This window comes from Orbicella franksi, chromosome 9 (assembly GCF_964199315.1).
Source record: "Orbicella franksi chromosome 9, jaOrbFran1.1, whole genome shotgun sequence".
NCBI lineage: Eukaryota > Metazoa > Cnidaria > Anthozoa > Scleractinia > Merulinidae > Orbicella > Orbicella franksi.
In genome coordinates this window covers 22,836,813-22,845,564 of record NC_138153.1, presented here as the reverse complement: position 1 = coordinate 22,845,564, position 8,752 = coordinate 22,836,813, and the positions used below count along the sequence as shown (strand labels likewise).

The following is an 8,752-nucleotide window of genomic DNA, read 5'->3' as shown; positions in this document are numbered from 1 at the left end:
AGGATGTAAAAATCACCGTATCGTCAGCGTAAGTGATAATCTTACAATGACGCAGGTAGTGTAGCGGCTAACATCATTTTTTTGGCAAAATTGTTCACTTAGTGATACAAGCATGGAATTTCACAGAAATGTTCTAAATTAAGTATTCTTTCATTCTGATCGATTAGCCACTTCAAATTTGGCGGTATAACACTTTTTTTTTTAACAATTTACTAAATAGGTGGTCTTTATCTCAACATGGACGTCATTAACTTTAGGTATAGACTTAATTCGCAACCTTATGCAGGAGAAGTTGATGATGTTGCAGTACAAAAGTCCATTGCCGAGCAAAGAAACTAAAAAAATACTATAGCTGAGTAGTAAACGTTGGCTGCTAGCAAAAATGTCCGCAGGCTATCAAGAGTCGCAGAAGAGGCAGACATCATCATGGCAAGTGGAGCATGTCTGTAAGTATTTTAGAATTTTGTACCTAGGTTTTTACGATAATAGATTTTAGTTTTAACCCTCACATATTACTTGTGTTTGGGTGGAAATGTTGACATATCTTTTAACAAATTTTGCACTTTAAACCTCTCAGACGATTCATCTCAAGGATAGGTCTTCGCATAGAAATGGCTGCTCTGAAATTGATAGGGTCTTTACTTCAGGACAGTGGTTGGACAAGTGCTTTTGTTGAGGCAGGAGTTGCCTCATCTGGTACTGCAGAATCTTATCTGTCAGCTTCAGGTGTTACCAGATCTCGTCAAGCATATCATATCACAGCATGTTGTCTATACAAGCAGAGGAAAGCTGCATATAATAGCTATAGCAGAGATACATCTTAAAGTTCACAAGGGGTTCTTGATTTCGAAGAGTGGTGTAAGAAACGAAGACTCGAAAGTCCACAGTTCGCATTTTGTTTTAGCTCTAGAGCTAACCATTCCAACACTGGTTCGTTCATTAAGAGAAGCCAACTTTTGCCTATATCGTGAGGCGCTGGCAGAACTTTTGCCCTATTTCTTTGAAAACAACAGTGTGAATTATGCGTGGTGGCTTTAAATTCACCGCAGAGATATATGATGACCATCGATCAACAACATCCAGACGTAGCACAAATCTCGCAAAGAATTCTCGTCAATTGCAATCGACCAAGCCCACGAACAAAACAATGCAGTCATCAAGGATGATGGAGGAGCGATAGGCTTGACAGAGGACCCTACAGCACTCTGGAGGTGGATGATAGCTGGACCAGAGGTCAGCCGCCTAGTCACTCGATATGAAGAGGTTGCGGGAACTTAAGATGCAACAATCAGTAGCAAGCATCACGAACGAGGCGGAAGTGCTCAAATAGCAGTCTTTGAGAAAGTGGAAATGGGCAATCCTTTTCAAGAAGAGTCTGCAGACCTTCTCGTATAAGACAAAAAGCTAAGGACATTGCCGATCCAGCTAATTTAAGACTTGTTGCTACGCACCATAGCAGGGGCAAAGATCAGTTCCAATCCTTCAATGAAGGACTGAATAAAGAAGAGTACACCTTGTTCTATCAAATAGAAAGAACAAGATCACCTTCTTCAGGCAAGAGGAAATTTCTAGTGCCGTCAGTTCCAAGGAGAGGACACTGAAAGAGGACTGTCGCCTATTTTCCCAACTCTCCATTTCATGTCAAAGCAGACAGTATGATTAGCATGATTTCTTCCAGCACGAACACCAGTCAGCTCCAGCTTCCCCCAGTGACGGTGGGAAATTTCACACATGCCAGAAATCCCAACTGGTTGAGATACTTGAGTCTAAGGCTTTGATGCCAAACACAGAACCAGAGGCAGATGCAAATCATCATAGATGGATCACTGAGCTCTTGTCAACTCCCAACCCCCACGTACGTCAAAGACATTTGATGACTACGCCAATGAGGACATCCTTCCAAGAGGTAGATCATATTCTACCAAGTACCAAAGAGTTGACAATGTGTTTGATGTGTATAAGGAGTCCAGCCTGAAAGTAGAGGCACAATCCAAAAGGGGCAAAGGGATACGAAGAAGGGTTACAGCGACCAACAAGACTCCCCGAAATTGGAAAAGCTTTCTGAGAGATAACAACAACAAGACTGAACTTTTCCATTTTCATGCTTGGAATACGTCTGTTGCAATCGCGTAATTGCGTTAGAAGATTTAGCACCATGTATGCACAAAGAGTCAGACCCACGTATTTTTGTGCACGCATGACATGCGGCAATGGACGGAAGTAAGACTTTAATGATTAAGGCCAACGACACGGATGTGATAGTTATTGCCATATCTGTCATGAAATCCTTAAACGAACCTGGAAAAAAGGTGGATTGCATTTGGTCAAGGAGGAAATTTTTGATTGATTCCAGTGCACGAACTGGTAACCACAATCGGTCCAGAGAAAGCCAGTGAACTCCCATTCTTTTACGCATTTACGTGATGTGACGGTGTGTCTGCTTTCCATGGCAAAGGAGAGAAGTCTGCATGGCAAACATGGAATGAGTGTAAAGGGGTCTCGACCACCATTACCAAACTCAGTCAGTGTGTGACAGCTCTTGACGACGCTGATCTGCAGAGTCTAGAGCAGTTTGTTGTGGTCATGTATGAGAGGTCCAGTGCAGATATAAGTGTGAACGATGCAAGACTGAATTTCTTCGCTCACAAACAGAGGCCGTATGATGCAATACCACCTCAGTTTGCCCTCAAGCTACATTCAAAGCATGCTGCCTACCAGGGAACAATTATCTAGGGTTAAGCCACTCTCCCTCGACCTGTCACAAAAAGTCCAGCTGATTGGGGATGGAGTAGGCGAGGTGACACGTGGCAGATACTTTGGACTGACATTCCATCAGTTGCTGCAAGTTGTCGAGAACTGATCAGATGTGGCCGCAGGAAGGACTATTGTGGGAGGTGCAAATGTCTTTGTTTTGGGCTGAACTGTACAGCTTTGTGTAGCTGTTCGTGTGAAAAGTAGCTCCACCTGGTCATCGACTATAGTGAGCATACAATGTGAATTGTATAGCAGCACTACTTGGCACTGTTACGAAATCAAAAGCTTGTTTGAAAAGCTGTTTTTGAATTAGCCAGCTAGAAACCGCTGGGCGTAATGAATTGCTGTCCTGAATATCAGAATTCGGTTGAAGTAGGCATGTAATGTGACTTGTGTATTTGAAAGCTTATACGTGATCAGAGGTTGTTTAAAAAAGAATTGTTTGGGCGTATTGAATTACCGTACTGGATAACGGATAGGCACATAATGTAACCTGTATATAACAGTACTTGAGATCATGAGCGCCTGTTAAAGAAAGAATTCTTTAGAATTGTTTGGCCATTTTCAGAAACTGAAAGATGTATGGAATAGTCAATTGTATCTAAAGGATGCTAGCAGTAAAACGTTGTAATCAGGGAGTAATAAACTGGTCAAATGTTGCTTCAAGATGAGTTGGAAGTAAGGATATTACTTAAAATGGCCGCCATTTTATCACATCACACCCATTTTTAGCCATTTTGAAAAAAACTCTTGTTAATGCGAATTTCAAGTGGCTAATCGACTAGAATGAAAGAATAGACAATTTAGAATGTTCCTGCCAAATTTCATGCTTGTATCACCAAGTGAACAATTGAAGCTGTTAGCCGCTACACTAAGGGGACTGTGCACATCATTAAAGAGGATGAGAAAAAGGAGGGGCCGAAGAATACTTCCTTGAGGAACTCCAGTGTTAATTGGATTTGGTTCAGAAAGCACACCATGAAATTGAACGATCTGCTTGCGATGGAATAAATAATCAGTAGACCATGACAGTTCCATATTATATACTCCATAACGGGACAGTTTACTCAATAAAACGGAATGACTGATGGTATCGAATGCCTTTGATAAGTCAATAAAAACTGCTCCTGTCGCATTTCCACTGTCGGCCTCCTATCTGATGAGATCAGAAATCACGATAATAACGGTTTATTCGCATCACATCCGCACAGTGCCTATTTACTTGAGAAGATCTACTTACGAGTACTACAATTACAAATTATGCAAACAGGATGGATGAATGGAATAAACTATATAGAAAATACTTACCAAAACAAAAAGAGCCGTCCCTGGGTGGGCTTGAACCACCAATCTTTCGGTTAACAGCCGAACGCGCTAACCGATTGCGCCACGGAGACTTCCTTCGAAGGATTTTGTACAATTTTCATCAAATTAACTTTTGTGGATGAAATTTTAACTTGTGTAAGATTTCTGCTACATTGTATCATGCTAGAAAGACACGAACAGTGAAAACCCGGAAGATTTGGATAGTAAATATCTTGGCCAATGAGACAACACATAACAGGTGTTACAGTACCAGTTCAACAGAAAAAGGTAGATTAAGACCTTTGTCAAATGATGTCCAACCACGTGTGGCCTGTTGGTCTAGTGGTATGATTCTCGCTTTAGTGCTAGAGGTCCCGGGTTCCGTTCCCGGACAGGCCTTTTTTAATACTCTTTTGTCAATGAAAACAACATCATAAACAAACACACAATTTTACGATGGTTTTTGTGACGCCACAACGGCCATATGAAGCAACGGAATACCTTTCTTCTTTAAAGAATCACTTTTATTTTTGCGCAGACAATTCTAAGTGACTACTACGAAGCCCTTCTAGATTAAAATATGACTTAACCAAGTCCTTCTGTAGGCCGGGAAACATTTCCAACGACCTCTAGGAAAATATTAAACTAAAGTAATTTTGATCTAGTCGTCTTGTTTTGAACTGATCAGGGGGAATTAACTAATGAAAAAAAATAAAGGAAAAGAGAAATCAGAGTACAGTCAGCTAGAAATCTTAAAATGGTATTTTCCAGCTGGTTTACTTAAAAGGACAAGTTTGTCCGTGTGAACGTCGAACTCACGACCTTGGCGTTATCAGCACCAAGCTCTACCGACTGAGCTAATGGACCAGACAAATTAACCTCGGTGCCGTTTTTTTAAAGTATTACCGCCTTTGTACAAGAACGTTATCAAAAGTTTGGCCTAATGAGGAACAGCACCCGCTCATTGGCTTTGTTCAAACTGATTTGGTTTTATTCTTTAAGATGTATGTATATATTGTTAACGTGCTTTCTCAAATGATGAGGACATTTCTGTTGAAATATAGTTATGCCGAAATTATTTATTGGCAGTTGTTTCTCATATGCTTTCCAATAATGTCTCGTCAATATCAGTAGCTCATGTTCTAAATAACAAGGAACTAGATTGAAAAGCAACATATTTTATTAAATTATGTTTTTCTAAAATGAAATCCTAACTAAATTGTTTAGAAAAAAGCTTAAAACTAATTACCAGGTCATGCCTCAAACATTGGTTTTGCAATAGTTATAGCAACTTGTATATGCTTACGCTTTGGGGAATTAGCTCAAATGGTAGAGCGCCTGCGGCAGAGCTTATCCCAGTCTCCGTTGTATTAAACAACTGACAGTATTTTTCTGTCCCATGGATGGGATGCTAGTCCATCGTAGTTATCCGCCCCCACCCCCAGCCCCCCAACGTCGAGCGAACTACTCATACAGCAACGAAAGAGGAAAGAAATGTAAACTCATCAACCGAGACAAGTCGACCAAAGAAATGTCGCTGAACTAACGGGACCAATGTAATCCAGGTCGTCTATTTACATTTGAGTAATGTTTTAAAAAGCCCGTCGATAATTTGAGCTGTGAAATGCATAAATGAATGGATTTACCACAGAACTTATAGAAAGCAGCAATAGCCCAAAAGCCCGCACGGTTTGGCTTACCAGCCGAAAATAGCGAAGGGCAGTAACAACACTGGTAGGTAAAACACACGCCCCGAAAACAAAAGTAACTGTCAGCGACATCTTCAAGAGTTGTTTTCGTTGTCGCATGAGTTCTTTTTCTGGGATATTACTGTCAGGTGTAACCGCACTTCTGTGATTGAGCGATTTCACAAGTTTACTGTAGCAAAAGCTGATAATGAGAAAAGGAAGAACGAAAACAAAAATTATGTAGAAGATAATGTGAGTTAACTCTGCGTTCTGACCGTATTCTTTGTACACAAACAATGAAGTGTTTAAGGCAACGGACGCCATCCATGTGCCAATAATCGCGTATCGAACCGTTTCTCTCGTAAGCTGCAACATCCGTAATGGTCTTACTACTGCGTTATAACGTTCTATTGCTAGGATTGTAAGCGTGAATACCGAGACAACCGTAGCAGTCAGAGGAACGTTGAAGCCGACAAAGAACATACAGATAACAGTTCCAACAGCTCCATCTGGAAGGACCCTAATCATTGGGATGAGGCGAAAACCACAAAACAGGAGACTTGTAACATCGGCAGCCGCTAGATTTGCCAACAAATAATTCTGAGCGGTTTGAAGCGACTGGGTTCTCTTGATTGTTAACAGGACTGAAATATTTTCAGCGATTCCAACTCCGATAATTACTGACGCTGACAAACAAATCAATAACTTGTCGATCGTAAGATAAAGTTTTCCATTTGAGGCTTTCTTTACCAACTCCACTATTGTCCCGTTCGTTGTAGAATTCCCTGAAATGTTTAAAGACATTCTCTTTCTCAGATTCGTTACTTGGTAGCGATTGAAGATCTGTTGAACGTTGAAGTTTGTGCCAAAGCAAATGGCTTGTAATAAATTAAAGTAAGCCTTCCTGAAAGGTATCATAAAAGCAATCAACCTTTAATGCAAAGGAGTAATCAATTTTTTTGTCTAAAAATGACAGCAAACGCAATTTTAAAAAATTGAATCGTTCTTCGGAGAATGAAATTGATTAACAATGAAATCTTGTGAAACTTTTTAATCCAGCTCGGTAGTTGGTACAGCGATGGCAGTTTTTATATTAATTTTCCTTTCTCGTGGGAGAGGAAATTAATTGAAAATGCGCCGATCGTAATCACTTAGTATTTATTTCATAGCACGAAAGATTAAAACAAACAGAGCATTTAATCCACGTGCGAGAATCAGTGTTGTGTTCAGACTGCCATCTGCTGCTTCATACATGAAAGGTAAATGTAATTACTGACTGATGTTATAGATTGCCATTGATTCTAAAATAGCCTAAGGTTCAGCCTACTATTATATGCTGTTCTTAACAAATTTATACCGAGTTTTAGGTCTTTTAGGTTCAGTTCCTATTTAATGATGATGGACAGAAAGTAAAGCTATTTTATTATTTAATTCATGCAGATGCTTTAATTCACTGATGTTGTGTTCCGCTAGAATCACGATTTTAATTTTTTGCTATGTAAGCAAAAGCCAAACACCACACAGGTCCGACTGAGGTTCTGCCAAAGGTGATACTTTTTAATTGCAAACATACACCCGTATTTAACCGCGCGGCCATGGGCCGAGCGCGGTTCATGGTTTACCCGTGGTTTTTTTTTTTTTTCGCAGATTTGTCTGCGACCAGACCCAAGCTTCCACTCGGCCAAATTTTGAGTCACGCAACCTGTGATGTTTACTCGCCAAAAGCTGTTGAATCATTAATAAATCTCATCTCCGATACTGACTTTCGCGGGAAAAGATTAAAAACCCAGCGTTCGTCAAAATTTTTTTTTTTTTTCAGCAGAAATTTAGCTCGGAACATACACATATTTATATTCCTTTGAATCGTCGATGAAATGACCTTTTCCGGATATTTTTTCCTTCGGGGTCAACAAAAACCTCCGATTACAAAATCACGCCGAACCCACACGTTACAGAAAAATCTCTTCAAAACCCTGACTTCGAAGCGATATAACACTTCAGCGTTAATAGCTACCACACATCGGCAGGCGGTAAATCTATTCGTTAACAATCCAGCTTTATCGTGTTAAAATTCCAGTGAAATCGAACAAAACCAGAATTAATTAGACTTTTTTGTGACCTCACTCCCCAGACTTGACCTAACAAAGGAAGCAACGGTCGCCCATAGCAACCGAAAAACACGAACATAACAAAGCCGAACGTTTCGGCCAAAAATCTCCAGAATTATCGCCTGAGAGCTTAAACTTGAATGGGAACATCTTTTTCGAACTTTTTTCAACTGATTTAGACGAAAGACTGGCCTCGGCGGGCTACAAGAAAGACCAAGAGAAAAACAGAACAAGACGGCAGAACAAGCCGATAGCATTTCATCGCATGGCTTTCGGCACGAAAACGAAAATACAGCTTACTTCTGGATAAATTCAGCCTTAGAAGCCAGCAACCGGCCCCAAATTACTTTCTGTATCCTTACAAATGTCCTGATTTCCATCTCCGAAAGATTTTGCCCCAATTTTGAGCAAATAAACATTTCGTCGACAGTGACCGCCATTACGGTGGCTTGCATACTAAATTAGCTAACTTGACAAAATTCTCCCGAGGGGGGGGCATATGAGGAAAAGAGCTGAAAGATGGCCTATAATTGGCTAATGATGAGATCATCCCACTGTCCAAATTTGGGAGAATCGAAAGTAACGCCAATTTTCTGTCACGTTTTCAATCTGTGGTCACTGGAGTGACCAAAATCGATACATCGGTCGGGATAGAGTTTTATTATTAAATTATATGACTTGTGTGACTACTTTGCTAGCCCTTTACTCGTGGAAAACACCAATTAAATTTGATCACGACTTTTAAGAAAGAAAGCTGTTGTTAATAGTGTTATTATCGTGTCATTCATATCGCTCATGCCCATACATATCCCGAAGAAAGTTCTACAAAGATTAAGACCATTAGGTCATCGGAGATTTCTCAATGGCTACCACTGATGGTGCAATAATACAGTTTGT

General features: G+C 40.3%; 1 non-coding gene across 1 annotated transcript; it reads right to left on the bottom strand.

Annotated features, from left to right (window-relative positions):
* Nucleotides 1-4,077: 4,077 nt before the first annotated feature.
* Nucleotides 4,078-4,151, bottom strand: Trnan-guu (transfer RNA asparagine (anticodon GUU)). Its single transcript has one exon. It is a non-coding gene; the product is annotated as a tRNA-Asn (tRNA).
* Between the last annotated feature and the right edge of the window lie 4,601 nt (nucleotides 4,152-8,752).